A 27,699-nucleotide genomic window follows, 5' to 3' on the forward strand; every position below is an offset into this window, starting at 1 on the left:
GCTTGTTCAGTACATGATGGCACATTTTCATGACAGCCACTGTTTTTTTTAATACACATAACAGGAGTTTATAGGTTTTTGTTCCATCCCTTCTCTAACACCTAATTCAACTAATTGTGGTCTAAATTAAAGACTTGCACACAGTGCAATCCCCTGGGACAGAAATTACGTCTGTATTTTAGAACGAGCTTCATAAATTACAATGTGTTGTTCCAAGATGGTGTAGAAGTCAGACGTCTTTGTCCTCGTCCTGTGTCCCGTGTATGTAGTATATTTTTATATATTTTTCTTCGCATATCTTTTTAATATTTTTCTAAACCTCAACTTCAAAATACTCTCCTGCTACATGCCTCACCCAATGTGGTGTGGATCTGTTTTTTTCTAAAGTATTTTTATTTACCTCGGAACCGGAATCCCCCAACAGAAGCTAGCCATCTCACTAGCTACTAGCTAGTAGTCAGCTAACCACTGCTAGCGGTCATCAGCTAACCTCTAGCTCGGAAATCTTTCACCAGTTTGCACAACACGATTCAAACCAGAGCATACCGGAGCAAACGAGAGCATACCATACTTATTTTCTCTCCATATCCCCGGATTCCTACCGCAAGCTCTGAACATTTTCACCCGGATCATCGCAGCTAGCTAGCTGCAATCTGAGTGGCTACTCCTGGCTAACGTCTCTGTCCCAAAGCAAGCACCAATTAGCCTAGAGCTAGCCCATGCTAGGCCCATCTCCCGGCTAGCTGAAGAGGTCCATCAGCCAGTCCTTGGGCTACAATACCTATTTTGCCAATTGGCCTGGACCCCTTTTACTACACGAAGCCCTGCTAATCCATCACGACTGGACTACCGATGTAATCTGCTCGAGGGTTCTTTTTCCAACGAGCCCCTGAATGCCCATCTGCTGGCCGCGGCCTGCTAGCTGTCTAGAGCATATCGGACTGTCTTGGGCTACTATACCTATTTTGCCAATTGGACTGGGCCCCTTTACTAATCCATCACGGCTGGTCTGCCGACGAAGCCGCACGAGGAGGCTCTGCATGCGGAGACTTCAACAGACTTCTTCCATTGCGACGTCCTTCTAAGCCCTCCTGCTAGCTTGCTAGCTCCGGCCCGCTAGCTGTCTGAATCGCCGTGTCTCCAGCCAGCTTAACTACTTACTGGACCCCTATGATAACTCGGCTACGCATGCCTCTCCATAATGTCAATATGCCTTGTCCATTGCTGTTCTGGTTAGTGATTATTGTCTTATTTCACTGTAGAGCCTCTAGCCCTGCTCAATATACCTAGGCCACCTCCCAGACATGCGGTGATATCACCTAGTTTAAATTATGTTTCTAGAGACAATATCTCTCTCATCGTCTCATGCCTATGTTTAGCTCCACTGTATTCACATCCTACTATACCTTTGTCTGATATATGTATATACTGTACTCTATACCATCTACTGCATCTTGCCATCTCTATGTAATACATGTATCACTAGCCACTTTAAACAATACCCATATCTTACTCCTCCTCTGAGATGAGTAATGTAGGGTAGGTAAACATATAAAAGTGGCATTGTTTAAAGTGGCTAGTGATACATGTATTACATAGAGATGGCACGATGCAGTAGATGGTATAGAGTACAGTATATACATATGCGATGAGTAATGTAGGGTATGTAAAAGAAAACGGCCCTAATTAATCGGCCATTCCGATTAATCGGTCAACCTTTTAATGAATTTATTTGCAAATTATGGTGGAAAATAAGTATTTGGTCAATAACAAAAGTTTATCTCAATACTTTGTTATGTACCCTTTGTTGGCAATGACAGAGGTCAAATGTTTTCTGTAAGTCTTCACAAGGTTTTCACACACTGTTGCTGGTATTTTGGCCCATTCCTCCATGCAGATCTCCTCTAGAGCAGTGATGTTTTGGGGCTGTTGCTGGGCAACACAGACTTTCAACTCCCTCCAAAGATTATCTATGGGGTTGAGATCTGGACACTGGCTAGGCCACTCCAGGACCTTGAAATGCTTCTTACGAAGCCACTCCTTCGTTGCCCGGGCGGTGTGTTTGGGATCATTGTCATGCTGAAAGACCCAGCCACGTTTCATCTTCAATGCCTTTGCTGATGGAAGGAGGTTTTCACTCAAAATCTCACAATACATGGCCCCATTCATTCTTTCCTTTACACGGATCAGTCGTCCTGGTCCCTTTGCAGAAAAACAGCCCCAAAGCATGATGTTTCCACCCCCATGCTTCACAGTAGGTATGGTGTTCTTTGGATGCAATTCTTTGTCCTCCAAACACGACGAGTTGAGTTTTTACCAAAAAGGTCTATTTTGGTTTCATCTGACCAAATGACATTCTCCCAATCTTCTTCTGGATCATCCAAATGCTCTCTAGCAAACTTCAGACGGGCCTGGACATGTACATTAAGCAGGGGGACACGTCTGGCACTGCAGGATTTGAGTCCCTGGCGGCGTAGTGTGTTACTGATGGTAGGCTTTGTTACTTTGGTCCCAGCTCTCTGCAGGTCATTCACTAGGTCCCCCCCATGTGGTTCTGGGATTTTTGCTCACCGTTTTTGTGATAATTTTGACCCCAAGGGGTTGAGATCTTGCGTGGAGCCCCAGATCGAGGGAGATTATCAGTGGTCTTGTATGTCTTCCATTTCCTAATAATTGCTCCCACAGTTGATTTCTTCAAACCAAGCTGCTTACCTATTGCAGATTCAGTCTTCCCAGCCTGGTGCAGGTCTACAATGTTGTTTCTGGTGTCCTTTGACAGCTCTTTGGTCTTGGCCATAGTGGAGTTTGGAGTGTGACTGTTTGAGGTTGTGGACAGGTGTCTTTTATACTGATAACAAGTTCAAACAGGTGCCATTAATACAGGTAACGAGTGGAGGACAGAGGAGCCTCTTAAAGAAGAAGTTACAGGTCTGTGAGAGCCAGAAATCTGAAATCATTAAAAATCCTACAATGTGATTTTCTGGATTTCTTTTCTTCATTTTGTCTGTCATAGTTGAAGTGTACCTATGATGAAAATTACAGGCCTCTCTCATCTTTTTAAGTGGGAGAACTTGAACAATTGGTGGCTGGGAAGGCTGGGAAGGGGGAGGAGGGCGGGCTGCTTTGTAAAAATTTGCTGACGAGTAAGTAAACCACCACTTCCCTCTGTATTATTGGCCAACGTACAATCATTGGAAAACAAACTGGACGATCTACGATTAAGACTATCCTACCAACGGACATTAAAAACTGTAATATCTTATGTTTCACCGAGACGTGGCTGAACGACGACACAGATAATATAGAGCTGGCTGGCTTCTCCGTGCATCGGCAGGACAGAGCAGCTACGTCTGGTAAGACGAGGGGCGGGGTGTGTGTCTATTTGTCAATAACTGCTGGTGCGCAATGTTTAATATTAAAGAAGTCTCAAGGTATTGCTCGCCTGAGGTAGAGTGACTTATGATTAACTGTAGACGACACTATCTACCAAGAGAGTTCTCATGTATATTATTCGTAGCCGTCTATTTACCACCACAAACCAATGCTGGAACTAAGACCGCTCTCAACGAGCTGTATGCCATAAGCAAACAAGAAAATGCTTATCCAGAAGCGGCGCTCCTAGTGGTCGGGGACTTTAATGTAGGCAAACTTAAATCTGTTTTACCTGATTTCTACCAGCATGTCACATGTGCAAACAGAGGAGAAAAAAACCTCTAGATCACCTTTACTCCACACACAGAGACGCATACAAAGCTCTCCATCGCCCTCCATTTGGCAAATCTGACCATAATTCTATCCTCCTGATTCCTGCTTACAAGCAAAAACTAAAGCTGGAAGTACCAGTGACTCGCTCAATACGGAAGTGGTCAGACGACGCAGATGCTACTCTACAGGACTGTTTTGCTAGCACAGACTGGAATATGTTCCGGGATTCATCCAATGGCATTGAGGAGTATACCACCTCAGTCACCGGCTTCATCAATAAGTGCATCAACGACGTCGTCTCCACAGTGACCGTACGTACATTTCCCAACCAGAAGCCATGGATTACAGGCAAAATCTGCACCGAGCTAAAGGCTAGAGCTGCCGCTTTCAAGGAGTAGGTCACTAATTCGGACACTTCTGCTCTCAGACGAACCATCAAACAGGCAAAAAATCAATACAGGACTAAGATTGAATCCTACTACACCGGCTCTGACACTCATCAGATGTGACAGGGCTTGAAAAATATTAAGGACTACGAAGGGAAACCCAGCCGCAAGCTGCCCAGTGACGTGAGCCTACCAGACGAGCTAAATGCCTTTTATGCTCGCTTCGAGGCAAGCAACACTGAAACATGCATAAGAGCTCCAGCTGTTCCAGATTACTGCGTAAGGCTATTTAAACAGGTCAACATTCACAAAGCTGCGGGCCCAGACAGATTACCAGGATGTGTACTCAAAGCATGCGAGGACCAACTGGCAAGTGTCTTCACTGACATTTGAACCTCTCCCTGATCGAGTCTGTAATACCTACATGTTTCAAAGCAGACCACCCTAGTCCCTGTGACCAAGAAAGCAAAGGTACCCGCCTAAATGATTACCGCCCCGTAGCTACCGGCAGCAGCAGCTGCGGTAGCAGTGGTAGCAGCTGCGGTAGCAGTGGTAGCAGTGGTAGCAGTAGCAGTGGTAGCAGCAGCAGTGGCAGCGGCAGTGGTAGCAGCAGCAGCGGTAGCAGTGGTGGCAGCGGCAGTGGTGGCAGCGGCAGTGGTAGCGGTACTAGCGGCAGCAGTGGTAGCGGCAGCAGTAGCGGTAGCAGTAGCGGTAGCGGTAGCAGCAGCGGCAGCGGTAGCAGCAGCAGCGGTAGCAGCAGTGGTAGCAGCAGCGGCGGTAGCAGCAGCGGTAGCAGTAGCAGCAGCGGTAGCAGCAGCGGTAGCAGTGGTAGCAGTGGTAGCAGCAGTAGCGGCAGCAGTGGTAGCGGTAGCAGTGGTAGCGGTAGCAGTGGTAGCAGCAGCGGCGGTAGCAGCAGTGGTAGCAGTAGCAGCAGCGGTAGCAGTAGCAGCAGCGGTAGCAGTAGCAGCAGCGGTAGCAGCAGCGGTAGCAGCAGTGGTAGCAGCAGCGGCGGTAGCAGTAGCAGCAGCGGTAGCGGCAGTGGTAACAGCAGTGGTAGCAGCAGCGGCGGTAGCAGCAGCGGAAGCAGCAGCGGAAACAGCAGCAGCGGTATTAGCAGCGGTAGCAGTAGCAGCAGCGGTAGCAGCAGCAGCGGTATTAGCAGCGGTAGCAGTAGCAGCAGCGGTAGCAGTAGCAGCAGCGGCAGCAGTAGCAGCAGTGGTAGCAGTAGCAGCAGCGGTATCAGCAGCGGTAGCAGTAGCGGCAGCAGCAGCGGCAGCAGCGGTAGCAGTAGCAGCAGCGGCAGTAGTGGTAGCGGCCGGCAGCAGCGGTAGCAGCAGTGGTAGCGGCCGGCAGCAGCGGTAGCAGCAGCGGTAGCAGTAGCAGCAGCGGAATCAGCTGCGGTAGCAGTAGCAGCAGCGGCAGCAGCAGCGGCAGCAGAGGTAGCAGCAGCGGTAGCAGTAGCAGCAGCGGTATCAGCAGCGGTAGCAGTAGCAGCAGCGGCAGCAGCAGCGGCAGCAGCGGTAGCAGTAGCAGCAGCGGCAGCAGTGGTAGCGGCCGGCAGCAGCGGTAGCAGCAGCAGTGGTAGCAGCAGCAGTGGTAGCAGCAGCGGTAGCAGCAGTGGTAGCAGCAGCAGTGGTAGCAGCAGCGGTAGCAGCAGTGGTAGCAGCAGCAGTGGTAGCAGCGGCAGCGGTAGCAGCAGCAGCGGTAGCAGCAGCAGCGGTAGCAGCAGCGGCAGCAGTGGTAGCGGCCGGCAGCAGCGGTAGCAGCAGTGGTAGCGGCCGGCAGCAGCGGTAGCAGCAGTGGTAGCAGCAGCAGTGGTAGCAGCGGCAGCAGCAGCGGTAGCAGTAGCAGCAGCAGCGGTAGCAGTAGCAGCAGCAGCGGTAGAAGCAGCAGCGGTAGCAGCAGCAGCGGTAGCAGTAGCAGCAGCAGCGGTAGCAGTAGCAGCAGCAGCGGTAGAAGCAGCAGCGGTAGCAGCAGCAGCGGTAGCAGTAGCAGCAGCAGCAGTAGCAGCAGCAGCGGTAGCAGTAGCAGCAGCAGCGGTAGCAGCAGCAGCGGTAGCAGCAGCAGTGGTAGCAGCAGCAGCGGTAGCAGTAGCAGCAGCGGCAGCAGTGATAGCGGCCGGCAGCAGCGGTAGCAGCAGTGGTAGCGGCCGGCAGCAGCGGTAGCAGCAGTGGTAGCAGCAGCAGCGGTAGCAGTAGCAGCAGATGAGAGCCATTGGCTCTCTAGCCCTCTCCTCCTCCCACACAATAGAGCTGATTGTCCGTGCAAGACAGACAGACAGACAAGACAGACAGACAGACAGACAGACAGAGGGGGCTTTACTGTGGGTAGCGTTCCCCCGCCATATGCCCTGTCTCCGCTGGAATGTGATTATCTTCACACACTACGGACTGGAAACACACAGAGAGGAAGGAAAGAAAGGAGGAAGTGGAGAGAGAGAGAGAGAGAGAGAGAGAGAGGCAAAAGCAGCTTAGCGCAAGCCTGAACCTGCCTATGTGTGTCTGCGAGAGATAGAGGAACGGAGGGAATGAGAGCGGGAGGAGAAAGAGGAACGGCAGGAATGAGAGAGGGAGAGGTTGCTTTTCTCTTCATTCTGGTTGTTGTGTAACAAGGAGAAGGATATCCGATCATCTATGTGAACGGTAGCTGTCGACTCTGACACACAGACCCAGTCTTGACTAGCGGAAGCCTGGTCTCAGGTCAGTGGATTTTTCTATTTTAGAAGGACTGAAGCTCTGTAGTACTGTAGCCATCTAGAGCCACAACACTGTGTTCACAGCTGTAGTAGACAGACAGGTGCTTATCACCAGTCCCAGAGCAGAGAGGAGCAGTGTGTGTGTGTGTGTGTGTGTTGTGGCTGTACTGGGGGTAGGAGGGTCATTGAGGCACTTGCAGGCTTTGTTGGGTGAACACCCCACAGCTGCAGCCTCCCTCAGTAGAACACAACTGCAGAACACATGCAAAACACACACATGGAGGATGACTGCAGTTATCTTTCTTGGCCATCCTTGGCTGAAGCCCTTATCTGCCCCTGTGGTGTGCTGTAGCAGAGGTGTTAGCCTCACCGGCTGCATGTAGCCTGTTGTAGCTGAAGCTGCTAGCTCACCCTGCTGTTTCTGCTGTATCACAGGCTGTCAGACTCAACATGTTTAGCTTCAACTATTAGCTTGTTCCTTGTGTTTGTGAAGCCATCAACTCTTTCTGCTCTGTAGGCTGAACTCCAGCTCTACCTAGTAGCGATAGATACGCTAACAGCTGAAACCATTACTTGGTAAAATACAGCTGTAGCTGTGGACTTATAACTTCCATGCTGAGACTGAACTCTTAGTGGTCCCTGTTGTGTACTTGCGACAGGCATGCAGGGAGTCTCAGGGGCGACTCTGGGGCTCCGCTTTGGCCCTGTCCCAGACTCCCATGACTCAGGGCTGAAGGCTGGGAGTTCAGACTAGGAGGGGTTGGGGTGAGTGGGGGCAGGGAGGCTGCTGGGGTATGAGGGAGGCCCACTGTGACCAGAAATGAGATTAAACTGAGGGAGCAGCACATCTAAAGAGGAGCAGAGAGGGGAGGGGTGTTAAGACCTTTATCAGACAACACAATGAATGTGTGTGTGTGTGTGTGTGTGTGTGTGTGTGTGTGTGTGTGTGTGTGTGTGTGTGTGTGTGTGTGTGTGTGTGTGTGTGTGTGTGTGTGTGTGTGTGTGTGCTGTCAGGGGTTCGGCAGTGGTTGTCAGGGGTTCGGCAGTGGTTGTCAGGGGTTCGGCAGTGGTTGTCAGGTGTGCGGCAGAGGTTGTCAGGGGTTCAGTGTAATAGTATAACTTTAGTCCGCCCCCTCGCCCCTACCTGGGCTCAAACCAGGGACCCTCTGCACACATCAACAACTGACACCCACTAAGCATCGGGAACCACTACTTTAAGGTCTCAAAGCGAGTGACGTCACTGATTGAAACGCTATTAGTGCGCACCACCGCTAACTAGCTAGCCATTTCACATCGGTTACACTAGCAGGGGTTGTCAGGGGTTCTCCACCTCTTCTCTCTTCATGTTCACACTTTTCATCCCCCTTTTAACTCCAGGGCCAGAATACACAGTCAGATTACACAGCCGGAATACACCGCCGGAATACACAGTCGGAATACACAGTCAGTGCCTCCAGAAACAGCAGCACCATAGTCATCAGTTTCTTTGGTAGAGGGTGTCATTGAGCTCTGTGGAGCTTTGTCTTTCACCGTGTCAGAATGAGAGAGAGCATGAGGATGCTTATGATACTGACTGACACTATGGCACTCTCCTAGGAAGTGCCCAATAAAACAAATAGTTAGCTGAGTGGGTTGGATCAATGAGGATGTCATTCTGTAAAGTTTTAGAATAGACCTAAGTTGACGTAGGGGAACAAGACAGCAAATAAGTAAGTATGAAAGAGGAACTTCAGATGTGGTGGGAAATGTCAAACATAATGAAACCATGTTTTAGTGTTCAACTCATCCTTTTATGACACAGTGAGCAGCGCAGAATATGGATCTCTCTCTCTCTCTCTCTTTCACACACACACACACACACACACACACACACACACACACACACACACACACACATACATATATTAACACCCTAGCCTCCAGGCCTGCTTCCAGGCTGCATGTAGATATCTGGAACATTCTGTGCATGTGCTCCTCTTCCACTGCGAGGATTGCTGAAGGGTTCACTGCCTGCAGTCATTCATGTTGAACTCAATCATTTCCCTAGTCCTTCATGCTCTCACACATGCTGTTTCATTGATATTTTATTGGATTCGTTTCATCCATTCACCTGTATTCACTGGAGATCCATCTGTCATGTCAGCTGTGTGTGTGTGTCAGAGAGAGAGAGCGCAAAGAGGAGGGAAAAAGAGAGAGGATAGAGACACCCTATGGCATTGTGACCAGACAGTCTCACGGAACTGAACACAATGCGAGACTTCAGCTGTGTGTGTATACTGTAGACCCAAAATAGACAGACCAGCATTTGTTGTTGTAGCCATTTGTTATTATTAAGCAATACTGCCAAAGGAGTTGTGGTATATGGCCAATATACCTCGGCTGAGGGCTGTTCTTAAGCACGACGCAACACAGAGTGCCTGGATACAGCCCTTAGCCGTGGAACATTGGCCATATACCACAAACCCCCAAGGGGCCTTATTGCTATTATAAACTGGTTACCAATGTAATTACAGCAGTAAAAATAAAGTTTTTTTCATACCCATGGTATACGGTCTGATATACCACGGCTGTCAGCCAGTCAGCATTCAGGGCTCGAACCGCCCAGTATATAACATGTAATATACAATAAGTATCTATTATTGAAGTGTATCAGCACTAAATAACCATAACCAGCACTAAATGGAGTCTGTGTAATATACCTGGGTTATTTATGGCCAGAGAGCCATACTGGTCTACTAGCCCATTGGGAATCAATCAGATGTGAAGACTGTGAATGGTTGGTAATATTGATTGACACATTTCAGAGCCTCCATCCCACAGCTGTTGCCTGTTTCCTCATGTCACGGCTCTACAGGCCTGACATTGATTAGAGAAGAGTCCAACACCCACTGTCTGTCTGGGATTGGAAAGAGGGGAGGGAGGGTGAGAGGGGAAGAGAGAGAAAGAGAGAGTGTGATGTGAAGTGTGGGATTCTGGGCAGCGGTTACATAGCGCGAGAGAGAGAAAGAGATGATGCCTGCCTTCAATGTAATCACCTAATCAGAGTTCCTATACTGATCTCTTCCCCCAGTGTTCAGATCCTATATTGATCTCTTCCCCCAGTGTTCAGATCCTATATTGATCTCTTCCCCCAGTGTTCAGATCCTATATTGATCTCTTCCCCCAGTGTTCAGATCCTATATTGATCTCTTCCCCCAGTGTTCAGATCCTATATTGATCTCTTCCCCCAGTGTTCAGATCCTATATTGATCTCTTCCCCCAGTGTTCAGATCCTGGGGTGAGTGGGGGCAGGGAGGCTGCTGGGGTATGAGGGAGGCCCACTGTGACCAGAAATGAGATTAAACTGAGGGAGCAGCACATCTAAAGAGGAGCAGAGAGGGGAGGGGTGTTAAGACCTTTATCAGACAACACAATGAATGTGTGTGTGTGTGTGTGTGTGTGTGTGTGTGTGTGTGTGTGTGTGTGCTGTCAGGGGTTCGGCAGTGGTTGTCAGGGGTTCGGCAGTGGTTGTCAGGGGTTCGGCAGTGGTTGTCAGGTGTGCGGCAGAGGTTGTCAGGGGTTCAGTGTAATAGTATAACTTTAGTCCGCCCCCTCGCCCCTACCTGGGCTCAAACCAGGGACCCTCTGCACACATCAACAACTGACACCCACTAAGCATCGGGAACCACTACTTTAAGGTCTCAAAGCGAGTGACGTCACTGATTGAAACGCTATTAGTGCGCACCACCGCTAACTAGCTAGCCATTTCACATCGGTTACACTAGCAGTGGTTGTCAGGGGTTCTCCACCTCTTCTCTCTTCATGTTCACACTTTTCATCCCCCTTTTAACTCCAGGGCCAGAATACACAGTCAGATTACACAGCCGGAATACACCGCCGGAATACACAGTCGGAATACACAGTCAGTGCCTCCAGAAACAGCAGCACCATAGTCATCAGTTTCTTTGGTAGAGGGTGTCATTGAGCTCTGTGGAGCTTTGTCTTTCACCGTGTCAGAATGAGAGAGAGCATGAGGATGCTTATGATACTGACTGACACTATGGCACTCTCCTAGGAAGTGCCCAATAAAACAAATAGTTAGCTGAGTGGGTTGGATCAATGAGGATGTCATTCTGTAAAGTTTTAGAATAGACCTAAGTTGACGTAGGGGAACAAGACAGCAAATAAGTAAGTATGAAAGAGGAACTTCAGATGTGGTGGGAAATGTCAAACATAATGAAACCATGTTTTAGTGTTCAACTCATCCTTTTATGACACAGTGAGCAGCGCAGAATATGGATCTCTCTCTCTCTCTTTCACACACACACACACACACACACACACACACACACACACACACACACACACACACACACACACACACACACACACATATATTAACACCCTAGCCTCCAGGCCTGCTTCCAGGCTGCATGTAGATATCTGGAACATTCTGTGCATGCGCTCCTCTTCCACTGCGAGGATTGCTGAAGGGTTCACTGCCTGCAGTCATTCATGTTGAACTCAATCATTTCCCTAGTCCTTCATGCTCTCACACATGCTGTTTCATTGATATTTTATTGGATTCGTTTCATCCATTCACCTGTATTCACTGGAGATCCATCTGTCATGTCAGCTGTGTGTGTGTGTCAGAGAGAGAGAGCGCAAAGAGGAGGGAAAAAGAGAGAGGATAGAGACACCCTATGGCATTGTGACCAGACAGTCTCACGGAACTGAACACAATGCGAGACTTCAGCTGTGTGTGTATACTGTAGACCCAAAATAGACAGACCAGCATTTGTTGTTGTAGCCATTTGTTATTATTAAGCAATACTGCCAAAGGAGTTGTGGTATATGGCCAATATACCTCGGCTGAGGGCTGTTCTTAAGCACGACGCAACACAGAGTGCCTGGATACAGCCCTTAGCCGTGGAACATTGGCCAAATACCACAAACCCCCAAGGGGCCTTATTGCTATTATAAACTGGTTACCAATGTAATTACAGCAGTAAAAATAAAGTTTTTTTCATACCCATGGTATACGGTCTGATATACCACGGCTGTCAGCCAGTCAGCATTCAGGGCTCGAACCGCCCAGTATATAACATGTAATATACAATAAGTATCTATTATTGAAGTGTATCAGCACTAAATAACCATAACCAGCACTAAATGGAGTCTGTGTAATATACCTGGGTTATTTATGGCCAGAGAGCCATACTGGTCTACTAGCCCATTGGGAATCAATCAGATGTGAAGACTGTGAATGGTTGGTAATATTGATTGACACATTTCAGAGCCTCCATCCCACAGCTGTTGCCTGTTTCCTCATGTCACGGCTCTACAGGCCTGACATTGATTAGAGAAGAGTCCAACACCCACTGTCTGTCTGGGATTGGAAAGAGGGGAGGGAGGGTGAGAGGGGAAGAGAGAGAAAGAGAGAGTGTGATGTGAAGTGTGGGATTCTGGGCAGCGGTTACATAGCGCGAGAGAGAGAAAGAGATGATGCCTGCCTTCAATGTAATCACCTAATCAGAGTTCCTATACTGATCTCTTCCCCCAGTGTTCAGATCCTATATTGATCTCTTCCCCCAGTGTTCAGATCCTATATTGATCTCTTCCCCCAGTGTTCAGATCCTATATTGATCTCTTCCCCCAGTGTTCAGATCCTATATTGATCTCTTCCCCCAGTGTTCAGATCCTATATTGATCTCTTCCCCCAGTGTTCAGATCCTATATTGATCTCTTCCCCCAGTGTTCAGATCCTATACTGATCTCTTCCCCCAGTGTTCAGATCCTATATTGATCTCTTCCCCCAGTGTTCAGATCCTATATTGATCTCTTCCCCCAGTGTTCAGATCCTATATTGATCTTTTCCCCCAGTGTTCAGAGTTCATCCACTCCTGTGTCTGGTTTAGAGGTCGACCGATTAATCGGAATGGCCGATTAATTAGGTCCGATTTCAAGTTTTCATAACAATCAGAAATCTGTGTTTTTGGGCGCCGATTTCCGATTATTATTTTTTTATACCTTTATTTAACTAGGCAAGTCAGTTAAGAACACATTCTTATTTTCAATGACGGCCTAGGAACTGTGGGTTAACTGCCTTGTTCAGGGGTAGAACGACAGATTTTCACCTTGTCAGCTCAGGGTAACCAATCTTGCAACCGTATAGTTAACTAGTCCAACGCTCTAACCATTGCACTCCACGAGTAGCCTGCCTGTAACGCGTATGCAGTAGAAGCCAAGGTAAATTGCTAGCTAGCATTAAACTTATCTTATAAAAAACAATCAACCATAATCACTACTTATAACTACTAATCCAGTTTAGCAGGCAATATTAACCAGGTGAAATTGTGTCATTTCTCTTGTGTTCATTGCACGCAGAGTCAGTGTATATGTAACAGTTTGGGCTGCCTGGCTCATTGTGAACTAATTTGCCAGAATCTTACGTAATTATGACATAACATTGAAGGTTGTGCAATGTAACAAGAATATTTAGACTTAGGGATGCCACCCGTTAGATAAAATACCGAACGGTTCCGTATTTCACTGAAATACTAAACGTTTTGTTTTCGAAATGATCGTTTCCGGATTCGACCATATTAATGACCAAAGGCTCGTATTTCTGTGTGTTATTATGTTATAATTAAGTTCAATTTGATAGAGCAGTCTGACTGAGCAGCAGCAGGCCCGTCATCATTCATTCAAACAGCACTTTTGTGCATTTTGCCAGCAGCTCTTTGCAAGCACAGCGCCGTTTATGACTTCAAGCCTATCAGCCTAATGGCTGGTGTAACCGATGTGAAATGGCTAGCTAGTTAGCTGGGTGTGCGCTAATACTGTTTCAAACGTCACTCGCTTTTAGATTTGGAGTAGTTATTCCCCTTGCGCTGCAAGGGCCGCGGCTTTTGTGGAGCGATGGGTAACGATGCTTCGAGTGTGGCTGTTGTCGATGTGTTCCTGGTTCGAGCCCAGGTAGGGGCGAGGAGGGGGACGGAAGCTATACTGTTACACTGGCAATACTATAGTGCCTATAAGAACATCCAATAGTCAAAAGTATATGAAATACAAATGGTATAGAGAGAAATAGTCCTATAAATACTATATTAACTACAACTTAAAACCTCTTACCTTGGAATATTGAAGTCTCATGTTAAAAGGAACCACCAACTTTCATATGTTCTCATGTTCTGAGCAAGGAACTTAAACATTAGCTTTTTTACATGGCACATATTTTTACATGGCACATATTTTACATGTCACGCATTTTTACATGGCACATATTGCATATTGGCACATATTACTTTCTTCTCCAACACTTTGTTTTTGCATTATTGAAACCAAATTGAACATGTTTCATTATTTATTTGAGGCTAAATTGGTTTTATTGATGTATTATATTAAGTTAAAATAAGTGTTCATTCAGTATTGTTGTAATTGTCATTATTACAAATAAAAAATATACAAAATCGGCCAATTAATCAGTATCGGCTTTTTTGGTCCTCCAATAATCGGAATTGAAAAATCATAATCATTCGACCTCTAGTCTGGTTAGATCTTCATTATTGTCTCTCCCTCAGGTACAAAGTTAATTTCACACCTGCATAGATAATATCCTGGAGATCTCTCTGATATGGACTCCTGTGTTCTCTGCCCTGTTATATCTCCTTCGTTCCCTCCTGCTTTTTCTCTCTCTCGCTTTCTCATTCTCTCTGTCTCGTCTTTCTCTCTCACTCTCTTTCTCTACCTCAATCACTCACTCTCTCTCTACTTATCTCACTCTCTCTCTGTCTGTGATTGGAATCCCTGTAATGTTATACCAGGCACATCTCCCTCTAATGTTATGACATGAAGTGTTTAACGGGAGGGGGGGGGGGCGTTCAGGTTCACCTCTTCAGGTCACTGTGTTCCTCATTAGAGCTGTGTTCGACATCCTGCAGAGACCGTGTTTGTTGTTGTACCAGACTGGTTCTTTGAATGTTAATGTGGATGTGACTGGGCCTATGACCTGTGTGTGTGTGTGGTGTGTGTGGTGCGTGTGTTTGCAAACCTCTATAATTGTTTGTTTTTATTTTGGAAAGATGAGAGAGGGGCTCATCTGGTCCCTATCTTCCCCGAACAGCAGGCACACTCTGATTGGATGGATGTGACTGGGCATTTTAGCTATCTCTATTAGGAAAAATCACTTCCTGGTTTATGCAGAGAATTGATGCAAACGAGGTGTAAGTTACTTACTGTTTACTAATGATCATGTCCTTACTGTGAATGGATGTGGTATTCTCTGTCTTCTGGTGGCATTTTATCAGAATAGAAACGGTTTTAATGACATTCATGTTTTATTTTAATGGAGTAGAACAACGCAAATCAAAACAAATGTTATTGGTCACATACACATGGTTAGCAGATTGTATCGGCCACATACACATGGTTAGCAGATTGTATCGGCCACATACACATGGTTAGCAGATTGTATCGGCCACATACACATGGTTAGCAGATTGTATCGGCCACATACACATGGTTAGCAGATGGTTTTGGCCACATACACATGGTTAGCAGATTGTATAGGCCACATACACATGGTTAGCAGATTGTATCGGCCACATACACATGGTTAGCAGATTGTATCGGTCACATACACATGGTTAGCAGATGGTATCGGTCACATACACATGGTTAGCAGATTGTATCGGCCACATACACATGGTTAGCAGATTGTATCGGCCACATACACATGGTTAGCAGATTGTATCGGTCACATACACATGGTTAGCAGATGGTATCGGTCACATACACATGGTTAGCAGATTGTATCGGCCACATACACATGGTTAGCAGATGGTATCGGTCACATACACATGGTTAGCAGATGGTATCGGTCACATACACATGGTTAGCAGATTGTATCGGCCACATCCATATGGTTAGCAGATGGTATCGGCCACATACACATGGTTAGCAGATTGTATCGGTCACATACACATGGTTAGCAGATGGTATCGGTCACATACACATGGTTAGCAGATTGTATCGGTCACATACACATGGTTAGCAGATGGTATCGGTCACATACACATGGTTAGCAGATTGTATCGTCACATACACATGGTTAGCAGATTGTATCGGCCACATACACATGGTTAGCAGATTGTATCGGCCACATACACATGGTTAGCAGATGGTATCGGTCACATACACATGGTTAGCAGATGGTATCGGCCACATACACATAGTTAGCAGATGGTATCGGCCACATACACATGGTTAGCAGATGGTATCGGCCACATACACATGGTTAGCAGATTGTATCGGCCACATACACATGGTTAGCAGATGGTATCGGTCACATACACATGGTTAGCAGATGGTATCGGTCACATACACATAGTTAGCAGATGGTATAGCGAGTGTAGTGACATGTGCATCTAGATCCGACAGTGCAGCAGTATCTAACATCAACAATTCCACAACAAAACCTAATACACACAATCTAGTAAAGGAATGGGATAAGAATATATAATATAAAATATATGGATGAGCAGTGACTGAGAGGCTAAGATGCAATAGATGGTATAGAATAGACAGTGTAGTACACAGTATACAGTACATACATATGAGACGAGCAATGCGAGATATGTAAACATTATTAAAGTGACTTTATTAAAGTGACTAGTGTTCCATTTATTAAAGTGACTAGTGTTCCATTTATTAAAGTGTCATGTACTGTCATGTTGTCTTGTCTCTGTCCTTTCCCTTCACCCTGTCTCCCTCTGCTGGTCGTGTTAGGTTACCTTTTCTCCCCCGCTTTCCCCCAGCTGTCCCTTGTCTCCTCTAACTACCCATTCACCCCGTTCCCCACCTGTTCCCTTTTTTCCCTCTGATTAGGTCCCTATATCTCTCTCTGTTTCTGCTCCTGTCCTTGTCGGATTCTTGTTTGTTTGTGTCATTCATGCCTGAACCAGACTGTCGTCATGTTTGCTGTAACCTTGTCCTGTCCTGTCGGAATCTGCCGGTCCATCTGAGCCTACCTATGTTTGGTAATTAAAGAAGCTCTGTTTAAGTTGATTCGCTTTTGGGTCCTCATTCACGCACCGTAACAGAAGAATCCGACCAAGAATGGACCCAGCGACTTCGGATCCTCTCCACTCAGCCGTCGAGATCCAGGGAGCGATGCTAGGCAGACACAAGCAGGAATTGTCTGCTGCTCGACATGCCGTTGAGACCCTGGCCACCCAAGTCTCCAACCTCACAGAACAGGTTCACCATCTCCGCCTCGATCCACCGGCCACTTCCAGGGCTTTCGAATCTCCGGAGCCCAGAATCAATAACCCGCCGTGTTACTCTGGGGAGCCCACTGAATGCCGCTCGTTCCTCACCCAGTGTGATATTGTGTTTTCTCTCCAGCCCAACACTTACTCCAGGAGCACTGCTCGTGTCGCCTACGTCATATCTCTCCTTATTGGACGGGCTCGTGAGTGGGGCACGGCAATCTGGGAGGCAAGGGCTGAGTGTACTAACCAGTATCAAGACTTTAAGGAGGAGATGATACGGGTTTTTGATCGATCTGTTTTTGGGGAGGAGGCTTCCAGGGCCCTGTCTTCCCTATGTCAAGGCAATCGATCCATAACAGACTACTCTATTGAGTTTCGCACTCTTGCTGTCTCCAGTGGCTGGAACGAGCCGGCCTTGCTCGCTCGTCTTCTGGAGGGTTTCCGCGCAGAGGTAAAGGATGAGATTCTCTCCCGGGAGGTTCCTTCCAGCGTGGATTCCTTGATTGAACTCGCTATTCGCATTGAGCGACGGGTTGATCTTCGTCACCGAGCTCGTGGAAAGGAGCTCGCGCTCTCCGTCGCCTCCCTCTCCGCATCACTACCATCTTCCTCTGCCGGCTCGGGTGCTGAGCCCATGCAGCTGGGAGGTATCCGCATCTCGACTGAGGAGAGGGAACGGAGAATCACCAACCGTCTCTGTCTCTATTGCGGTTCCGCTGGTCATTTTGTCACTTCATGTCCAGTAAAAGGCCAGAGCTCGTCAGTAAGCGGAGGGCTACTGGTGAGCGCTACTACTCCTGTCTCTCCTTCAAGATCCTGCACTACCTTGTCGGTCCATCTACGCTGGACCGGTTCGTCAGCTTCCTGCAGTGCCTTAATAGACTCTGGGGCGGAGGGCTGTTTTATGGACGAGACCTGGGCTCGGGAACATGACATTCCTCTCAGACAGTTAAAGGAGCCCACGGCCTTGTTCGCCCTGGATGGTAGTCCTCTCCCCAGGATTCAGCGTGAGACGCTACCTTTAACCCTCACTGTTTCTGGTAATCATAGTGAAACCATTTCTTTTTTAATTTTTCGTTCACCTTTTACACCTGTTGTTTTGGGCCATCCCTGGCTAGTTTGTCATAATCCTTCCATTAATTGGTCTAGTAATTCTATCCTCTCCTGGAACGTCTCTTGTCATGTGAAATGTTTAATGTCTGCTATCCCTCCTGTTTCCTCTGTCTCTTCTTCACAGGAGGAGCCTGGTGATTTGACAGGGGTGCCGGAGGAATATCACGATCTGCGCACGGTGTTCAGTCGGTCCAGGGCCACCTCTCTTCCTCCACACCGGTCGTATGATTGTAGTATTGATCTCCTTCCGGGAACCACCCCCCCCCGGGGTAGACTATACTCTCTGTCGGCTCCCGAACGTAAGGCTCTCGAAGATTATTTGTCTGTAGCTCTTGACGCCGGTACCATAGTCCCCTCCTCCTCTCCCGCCGGAGCGGGGTTTTTTTTTTGTCAAGAAGAAGGACGGGTCTCTGCGCCCCTGCATAGATTATCGAGGGCTGAATGACATAACAGTGAAGAATCGTTATCCGCTTCCTCTTATGTCTTCAGCCTTCGAGATCCTGCAGGGAGCCAGGTTTTTCACTAAGTTGGACCTTCGTAACGCTTACCATCTCGTGCGCATCAGGGAGGGGGACGAGTGGAAGACGGCGTTTAACACTCCGTTAGGGCACTTTGAATACCGGGTTCTTCCTTTCGGCCTCGCTAACGCTCCAGCTGTCTTTCAGGCATTAGTCAATGATGTCCTGAGAGACATGCTGAACATCTTTGTTTTCGTTTACCATGACGATATCCTGATTTTTTCACCGTCACTCCAGATTCATGTTCAGCACGTTCGACGTGTCCTCCAGCGCCTTTTAGAGAATTGTCTTTTTGTGAAGGCTGAGAAGTGCACTTTTCATGCCTCCTCCGTCACATTTCTCGGTTCTGTTATTTCCGCTGAAGGCATTAAGATGGATCCCGCTAAGGTCCAAGCTGTCATTGATTGGCCCGTCCCTAAGTCACGCGTCGAGCTGCAGCGCTTTCTCGGCTTCGCGAACTTCTATCGTCGTTTCATCCGTAATTTCGGTCAGGTGGCAGCTCCTCTCACAGCCCTTACTTCTGTCAAGACGTGCTTTAAGTGGTCCGTTTCCGCCCAGGGAGCTTTTGATCTCCTCAAGAATCGTTTTACATCCGCTCCTATCCTTGTTACACCTGACGTCTCTAGACAGTTCGTTGTCGAGGTTGACGCGTCAGAGGTGGGAGTGGGAGCCATCCTTTCTCAGCGCTCCCTCTCTGACGACAAGGTCCACCCATGCGCGTATTTTTCTCATCGCCTGTCGCCGTCGGAACGTAACTATGATGTGGGTAACCGCGAACTGCTCGCCATCCGGTTAGCCCTAGGCGAATGGCGACAGTGGTTGGAGGGGGCGACCGTTCCTTTTGTCGTTTGGACTGACCATAGGAACCTTGAGTACATCCGTTCTGCCAAACGACTTAATGCGCGTCAGGCGCGTTGGGCGCTGTTTTTCGCTCGTTTCGAGTTCGTGATTTCTTATCGTCCGGGCTCTAAGAACACCAAGCCTGATGCTTTGTCTCGTCTCTTCAGTTCTTCAGTAGCCTCCACTGACCCCGAGGGGATTCTCCCTGAGGGGCGTGTTGTCGGGTTGACTGTCTGGGGAATTGAGAGGCAGGTAAAGCAAGCACTCACTCAAACTCCGTCGCCGCGCGCTTGTCCTAGGAACCTTCTTTTCGTTCCCGTTCCTACTCGTCTGGCCGTTCTTCAGTGGGCTCACTCTGCCAAGTTAGCCGGCCACCCTGGCGTTCGGGGTACGCTTGCTTCCATTCGCCAGCGTTTCTGGTGGCCCACCCGGGAGCATGACACGCGTCGTTTCGTGGCTGCTTGTTCGGTCTGCGCGCAGACTAAGTCCGGTAACTCTCCTCCTGCCGGCCGTCTCAGGCCGCTTCCTATTCCCTCTCGACCGTGGTCTCACATCGCCTTAGATTTTGTCACCGGACTGCCTTCGTCAGCGGGGAAGACTGTTATTCTTACGGTTGTCGATAGGTTCTCTAAGGCGGCTCATTTCATTCCCCTTGCTAAGCTTCCTTCTGCTAAAGAGACGGCACAAATCATCATCGAGAATGTTTTCAGAATTCATGGCCTTCCGTCAGACGTCGTTTCGGACAGAGGTCCGCAATTCACGTCTCAATTTTGGAGGGAGTTTTGCCGTTTGATTGGGGCTTCCGTCAGTCTCTCTTCCGGCTTTCACCCCCAGTCTAACGGTCAAGCAGAACGGGCCAATCAGACTATTGGTCGCATCTTACGCAGTCTTTCTTTTCGCAACCCTGCGTCTTGGTCAGAACAGCTCCCCTGGGCAGAATACGCCCACAACTCGCTTCCTTCGTCTGCGACCGGGCTATCTCCTTTTCAGAGTAGCCTCGGGTACCAGCCTCCGTTGTTCTCATCTCAGTTCGCCGAGTCCAGCGTCCCCTCCGCTCAGGCTTTTGTCCAACGTTGCGAGCGCACCTGGAAGAGGGTCAGGTCTGCACTTTGCCGTTATAGGGCGCAGACTGTGAACTAAGAGCCCTAGATATTGTCGCGGTCAGAGAGTTTGGCTCTCCACTCAGAACCTTCCCCTTAAGACGGCTTCTCGCAAGTTGACCCCGCGGTTCATTGGTCCATTCCGTATCTCTCAGGTCATTAATCCTGTCGCAGTGCGACTTCTTCTTCCGCGATATCTTCGTCGCGTCCACCCGGTCTTCCATGTCTCCTGTGTTAAGCCCGTTCTTCGCGCCCCCGCTCGTCTTCCCCCCCCCCCCCCCCATCCTTGTCGAGGGCGCACCTATCTACAGGGTCCGTAAAATCTTGGACATGCGTCCTCGGGGCCGTGGTCATCAGTACCTAGTTGACTGGGAGGGGTACGGTCCTGAGGAGAGGAGTTGGGTTCCCTCTCGGGACGTGCTGGACCGTGCGCTGATTGATGATTTCCTCCGTTGCCGCCAGGTTTCCTCCTCGAGTGCGCCAGGAGGCGCTCGGTGAGTGGGGGGGTACTGTCATGTACTGTCATGTTGTCTTGTCTCTGTCCTTTCCCTTCACCCTGTCTCCCTCTGCTGGTCGTGTTAGGTTACCTTTTCTCCCCCGCTTTCCCCCAGCTGTCCCTTGTCTCCTCTAACTACCCATTCACCCCGTTCCCCACCTGTTCCCTTTTTTCCCTCTGATTAGGTCCCTATATCTCTCTCTGTTTCTGCTCCTGTCCTTGTCGGATTCTTGTTTGTTTGTGTCATTCATGCCTGAACCAGACTGTCGTCATGTTTGCTGTAACCTTGTCCTGTCCTGTCGGAATCTGCCGGTCCATCTGAGCCTACCTATGTTTGGTAATTAAAGAAGCTCTGTTTAAGTTGATTCGCTTTTGGGTCCTCATTCACGCACCGTAACATAAAGTGACAAATGATATCAAGTCTGTAAGTAGGCAGCTGCCTCTCTGTGCTTGTGATGGCTGTTTAACAATCTGATGGCCTTGAGATTGAAGCTGTTTTTGCCACTTCTTCACCACACTGTCTGTGTGGGTGGACCATTTCAGTTTGTCGGTGATATGTACACCTAGGAACTTAAAACTTTCCACTTTCTCCACTGCTGTCCCATCGATGTGGATAGGTGTGTACTCCCTTTGCTGTTTACTGAAGTCCACGATCATCTGTTTTGTTTGCTGACATTGAGTGAGAGGTTATTTTACACATTCTGAGAGCCCTCACCTCCTCCCTGTAGGCTGTCTCGTCATTGTTGGTAATCAAGCCTACCACTGTTGTGTCGTCTGCAATCTTGATGATTGAGTTGGAGGCATGCATGGCCACGCAGTTGTTGGTGAACAGGGAGTACAGGAGGGGGCTGAGAACGCACCCTTGTGGGGCCCCAGTGTTGAGGGTCAGCGGAGTGGAGATGTTGTTTCCTACCTTCACCACCTGGGGGCGGCCTTTCAGGAGGTCCAGGACCCTTTTGCACAGGGCGGGGTCGAGACCCAGAGTCTCAAGCTTAATGATGAGTTTGGAGGGTACTATGGTGTTGAATAATGAGCTGTAGTCAATGAACAGCATTCTTACATAGGTATTCCTCTTGTCCAGATGGAATAGGGCAGTGTGCAGTGTGATGGCGATTGCCTCGTCTGTGGACCTATTGGGGCGGTAAGCAAATTGGAGTGGGTCTAGGGTGACAGGTTTGGTGGAGGTGATATGATCCTTGACTAGCACTTCATAATGACAGAAGTGAGTGCTACGGGGCGATAGTCATTTAGTTCAGTTACCTTTGCTTTCTTGGAACAGCAACAATGGTGGCCATCTTGAAGCATGTGGGGACAGCAGACTGGGATAGGGATTGATTGAATATGTCCGTTAACACACCAGCCCGCTGGTCTGCCCATGCTCTGAGGATGCAGCTAGGGATGCTGTCTGGGCAGGCAGCCTTGCGAGGGTTAACACGTTTAAATGTTTGACTCAAGAAGGTGTTTAGTTTGTCTGGAATCAAGACGTCAATGTCCACAACATGGCTGGTTTTCTGTTTGTAATCTGTGATTGTCTGTAGACCCTGCCACATACATTCTCGTGTTTGAGCTGTTGAATTGCGACTCCACTTTGTCTCTATACTGACGTTTTGACTGTTTGAGTGCCATACGTAGGGAATAACTACACTGTTTGTGTTCGACCATATTCCCAGTGAAACGTGCTTTCAGTTTAGCACGAATGCTGTCATCAATCCACGGTTTCTGGTTAGGGAAGGTTTTAATAGTCACAGTAGGTACAACATCTCCTGTACACTTCCTTATAAACTTGCTCACTGAGTCAGCGTATATGTCAATGTTATTCTCTGAAGCTAACCGGAACATATCCCAGTCCACGTGATCAAAACAATCTTAAAGCGTCGAACCCGATTGGTCAGACCAGCGTTGGATAGACCTAAGCATGGGCGCTTCCTGTTTTAGTTTCTGCCTATAGGAAGGGAGCAACAAGATGGAGTCATGGTCAGATTTGCCAAAAGGAGGGCGGGGGAGGGCCTTGTATGCATCGCAGAATTTAGAGTAGCAATGGTCGAGCGTGTTACTCGACCATGCATTCGATACTGCATTCGATATGCTGATAGAATTTAGGTAGCCTCGTTTTCAAATTTGCTTTGTTAAAATCCCTACTACAATAAATGCAGCCTCGGTATATATGGTTTCCAGTTTGCATAAAGTCCAGTGAAGTTCCTTGATGGCCGTCTTTGTATCGGCTTGAGGGGGATGTACACAGCTGTGACAATAACCAAGGAGAGTTCTCTTGGGAGATAATACGGTCGGCATTTGATTGTGAGGAATTCTAGGTCAGGTGAACAAAAGGACTTTGAGTTCCTGTATGTTGTTACGATTACACCACCATGAGTCGTTAATCATGAAACATACACCCCCGCCCTTCTTCTTACTGGAGAGATGTTTATTCCTGTCGGCACGATGCACTGAAAATCCCATTGGCTGTACCGACTCCGATAGCATATCCCAAGCTAGCCATGTTTCCGTGAAACAGTATGTTACAATCTGCAAGTTCCCCTCTGCGTAGTTGAGTTTGTCATGTTTATAATGTAGTGGTCAGGTCAGCTATTAGATTTGTGCCTGATTGAGATAATACCAGATCTCGGGCTTCTGATGACCTGACGTAAGAGCGAGAGAGAGAGAGTGACACATTATCTCAAACACACACAACTCCAGTCTGTCCCTAGCCCCTCCTACACCTGATTACACCTGATTACACCTGCAGCATCCTGGGAACCGGTTGTACAATGACAGACAGGGCGGGAGGGCAGAGCCTTGAGGTTAAACAACACAAACACAGCAATGCAGCAACCACCACTAGATGAGGAAACCTGCAGCGTAGGACAGGACCAAACTAACTAACTTCCTGTGATCTGCTTTTCTGGTCAAACTGGGACATGGAGAGGCAGTGTAGTACAGAGATGCAGCAGGGGGAATACAGCCACATTGGAGAAGAGATTACTCAGGAACTGTCCAGATAGTTTTGTTGAGTATTGTTTACTTTTAATAACTGCAAACACCCACACACCCTGTCAGATATATCCTGAAATACATTGCTTCCTGCTGAGGAAAAGTAACTTTGTGTAGATACTGTATGTAGAACAGCAACTGTACATAATGATGTACATGTATTTAGGTAGGTTATGTCCTACTGTAAGTTACATCTTACTGTAGGTGATATCCTACTGTAGGTTCTATCCTACTGTAGGTTAAGTCTTACTGTAGGTTACGTCCTACTATAGGTTTTAAATCTTGCTGTAGGTTATATCCTACTGTATGTTAACTTACTGTAGATTATGTCCTATTGTGTGAGAATATTTCATGCCAAAATTATTTGCTGTGTTTATGACTGAGAGCAGTGCAGTTGTGGTCAGGAGTTGAGTTGTACAGTTAGGCCTGTGTATAGTTTAGGCCCGATGATAAGTGATCTGTTTGTCATGTGTATCTGGTGTAGAATCAGTTGAAGATATTAATGTTGGTTAGTTTTTTCTCAGAGTGTAGCAGGGCTTTATATAGAACTTGTATTTTTCTGAAGTAGTTCTTGTCAGGACTGACGTGTGTGTGTGTGTGTGTTATAGCACCGCTTGGTTATATGGTGAAGGGATGTCAATGACACAGTAACTCTGCTCAGCCACAGTATTTGCTGTCACTGCATGTATTACTGTATTTCTGCATGTTTTGCTGCATGTATTAACTATTTTGCTGCATGTATTGCTGCATGTATTAACTATTTTGCTGCATGTATTGCTGCATGTATTAACTATTTTGCTGCATGTATTGCTGCATGTATTAACTATTTTGCTGCATGTATTGCTGCATGTATTAACTATTTTGCTGCATGTATTGCTGCATGTATTAACTATTTTGCTGCATGTATTGCTGCATGTACTAACTATTTTGCTGCATGTATTGCTGCATGTATTAACTATTTTGCTGCATGTATTGCTGCATGTATTACTGTGTTGTTGCATGTATTGCTGCATGTATTAACTATTTTGCTGCATGTATTGCTGCATGTATTACTGTGTTGTTGCATGTATTGCTGCATGTATTAACTATTTTGCTGCATGTATTGCTGCATGTATTACTGTGTTGTTGCATGTATTGCTGCATGTATTAACTATTTTGCTGCATGTATTGCTGCATGTATTAACTGTATTGCTGCATGTATTACTGCATGTATTAACTGCATTGCTGCATGTATTACTGTATTTCTGCATGTATTGCTGCATGTATTAACTTTTTTGTTGACTGTATTGCTGCATGTATTAACTGCATTGCTGCATGTATTACTGTATTTCTGCATGTATTGCTGCATGTATTAACTTTTTTGTTGACTGTATTGCTGCATGTATTAACTGCATTGCTGCATGTATTACTGTATTTCTGCATGTATTGCTGCATGTATTAACTTTTTTGTTGACTGTATTGCTGCATGTATTACTGTATTGCTGCATGTATTAACTGCATTGCTGCATGTATTACTGTATTTCTGCATGTATTGCTGCATGTATTAACTGTATTTCTGCATGTATTGCTGCATGTATTAACTGCATTGCTGCATGTATTACTGTATTTCTGCATGTATTGCTGCATGTATTAACTTTATTGTTGCATGTATTACTGTATTGTTGCATGTCTTACTGTATTGCTGCATGTGTTACTGTATTGTTGCATATATTACTGTATTGCTGCATGTATTGCTGCATGTATTGCTGCATGTATTACTGTATTGCTGCATGTATTACTGTATTGCTGCATCTCAAATCAAGTCAAATCACATTTTATTTGTCACATACACATGGTTAGCAGATGTTAATGCGAGTGTAGCGAAATGCTTGTGCTTCTAGTTCCGACAATGCAGTAATAACCAACAAGTAATCTAGCTAACAATTCCAAAACTACTACCTTATAGACACAAGTGTAAGGGGATAAAGAACATGTACATAAAGATATATGAATGAGTGATGGTACAGAGCGGCATAGGCAAGATACAGTAGATGGTATTGAGTGTAGTATATACATATGAGATGAGTATGTAAACAAAGTGGCATAGTTAAAGTGGCTAGTGATACATGTATTACATAAAGATGCAGTAGATGATATAGAGTACAGTATATACATATACATATGAGATGAATAATGTAGGGTATGTAAACATTATATTAGGTAGCATTGTTTAAAGTGGCTAGTGATATATTTTACATAATTTCCCATCAATTCCCATTATTAAAGTGGCTGGAGTTGAGTCAGTGTGTTGGCAGCAGCCACTCAATGTTAGTGGTGGCTGTTTAACAGTCTGATGGCCTTGAGATAGAAGCTGTTTTTCAGTCTCTCGGTCCCAGCTTTGATGCACCTGTACTGACCTCGCCTTCTGGATGATAGCGGGGTGAACAGGCAGTGGCTCGGGTGGTTGTTGTCCTTGATGATCTTTATGGCCTTCCTGTGACATCGGGTGGTGTAGGTGTCCTGGAGGGCAGGTAGTTTGGCCCCGGTGATGCGTTGTGCAGACCTCACTACCCTCTGGAGAGCCTTACGGTTGTGGGCGGAGCAGTTGCCGTACCAGGCGGTGATACAGCCCGACAGGATGCTCTCGATTGTGCATCTGTAGAAGTTTGTGAGTGCTTTTGGTGACAAGCCGAATTTCTTCAGCCTCCTGAGGTTGAAGAGGCATCTGATACTGTATTGCTGCATGTGTTACTGTATTTCTGCATGTGTTACTGTATTGCTGCATGTGATACTGTATTGCTCCATGTGTTACTGTATTGCTGCATGTGTTACTGTATTGCTGCATGTGTTACTGTATTGCTGCATGTGTTACTGTATTGCTGCATGTGATACTGTATTGCTGCATGTGTTACTGTATTTCTGCATGTGTTACTGTATTGCTGCATGTGATACTGTATTGCTGCATGTATTACTGTATTGCTGCATGTATTACTGTATTGCTGCATGTATTACTGTATTGCTGCATGTGTTACTGTATTGCTGCATGTATTACTGTATTGCTGCATGTGTTACTGTATTGCTGCATGTGTTACTGTATTGCTGCATGTGATACTTTATTGCGGCATGTGTTACTGTATTTCTGCATGTATTACTGTATTGCTGCATGTGATACTGTATTGCTGCATGTGTTATTATATTGCAGCATGCATTTCTGTATTGCTGCATGTATTACTGTATTGCTGCATGTGTTATTATATTGCAGCATGCATTTCTGTATTGCTGCATGTATTACTGTATTGCTGCATGTATTATTAACTGCATGTATTCAATTGAAATGGGTATATGGAATCAGGGCCAGTGTCCTCTCACTGCAGGGACATGATGAGTGTACGGCACTAGAAATTAATGGAGTGTGCGCACACACACAATAACACACACGGCGGTAGATGGTGGCAGGTTTGCCTTGCGGTTAGAGAGTTGAGCCAGCAACCGGAGGGTCGCTAGTTCTGGTATCAAATCCTAGATGCCATTGCATGCCGTTGTGCCCTTGAGCAAGGCACTTACCCCCACAACAACAGTTCCCCAGACGCAGCCTCCTGCACCTTTCCAAAACCTGTATATGTACA

At 47.0% G+C, this 27,699-nt stretch overlaps 1 protein-coding gene across 3 annotated transcripts in view; it reads left to right on the plus strand.

The window, feature by feature from the left end:
* The window catches only part of LOC110498123 (FYVE, RhoGEF and PH domain-containing protein 4), a 110,876-nt gene that overhangs the window by 33,453 nt on the left and 49,724 nt on the right, over positions 1 to 27,699 (plus strand). The window contains exon 1 of one of the 3 annotated variants that reach the window (XM_021574732.3): positions 6,123 to 6,790. The exons of 1 other annotated variant lie outside the window; for it this stretch is intronic. The gene's annotated coding sequence lies outside the window, so the exon portion shown is untranslated. Of the gene's footprint in view, positions 1 to 6,122; positions 6,791 to 23,943; positions 24,110 to 27,699 lie in introns of those variants that run through there. One more of the 3 variants, XM_090210694.1, reaches the window with a different exon arrangement.

Source organism: Oncorhynchus mykiss, chromosome 2 (genome assembly GCF_057628025.1).
Source record: "Oncorhynchus mykiss isolate SJ-2025 chromosome 2, ASM5762802v1, whole genome shotgun sequence".
NCBI classification, from domain to species: domain Eukaryota; kingdom Metazoa; phylum Chordata; class Actinopteri; order Salmoniformes; family Salmonidae; genus Oncorhynchus; species Oncorhynchus mykiss.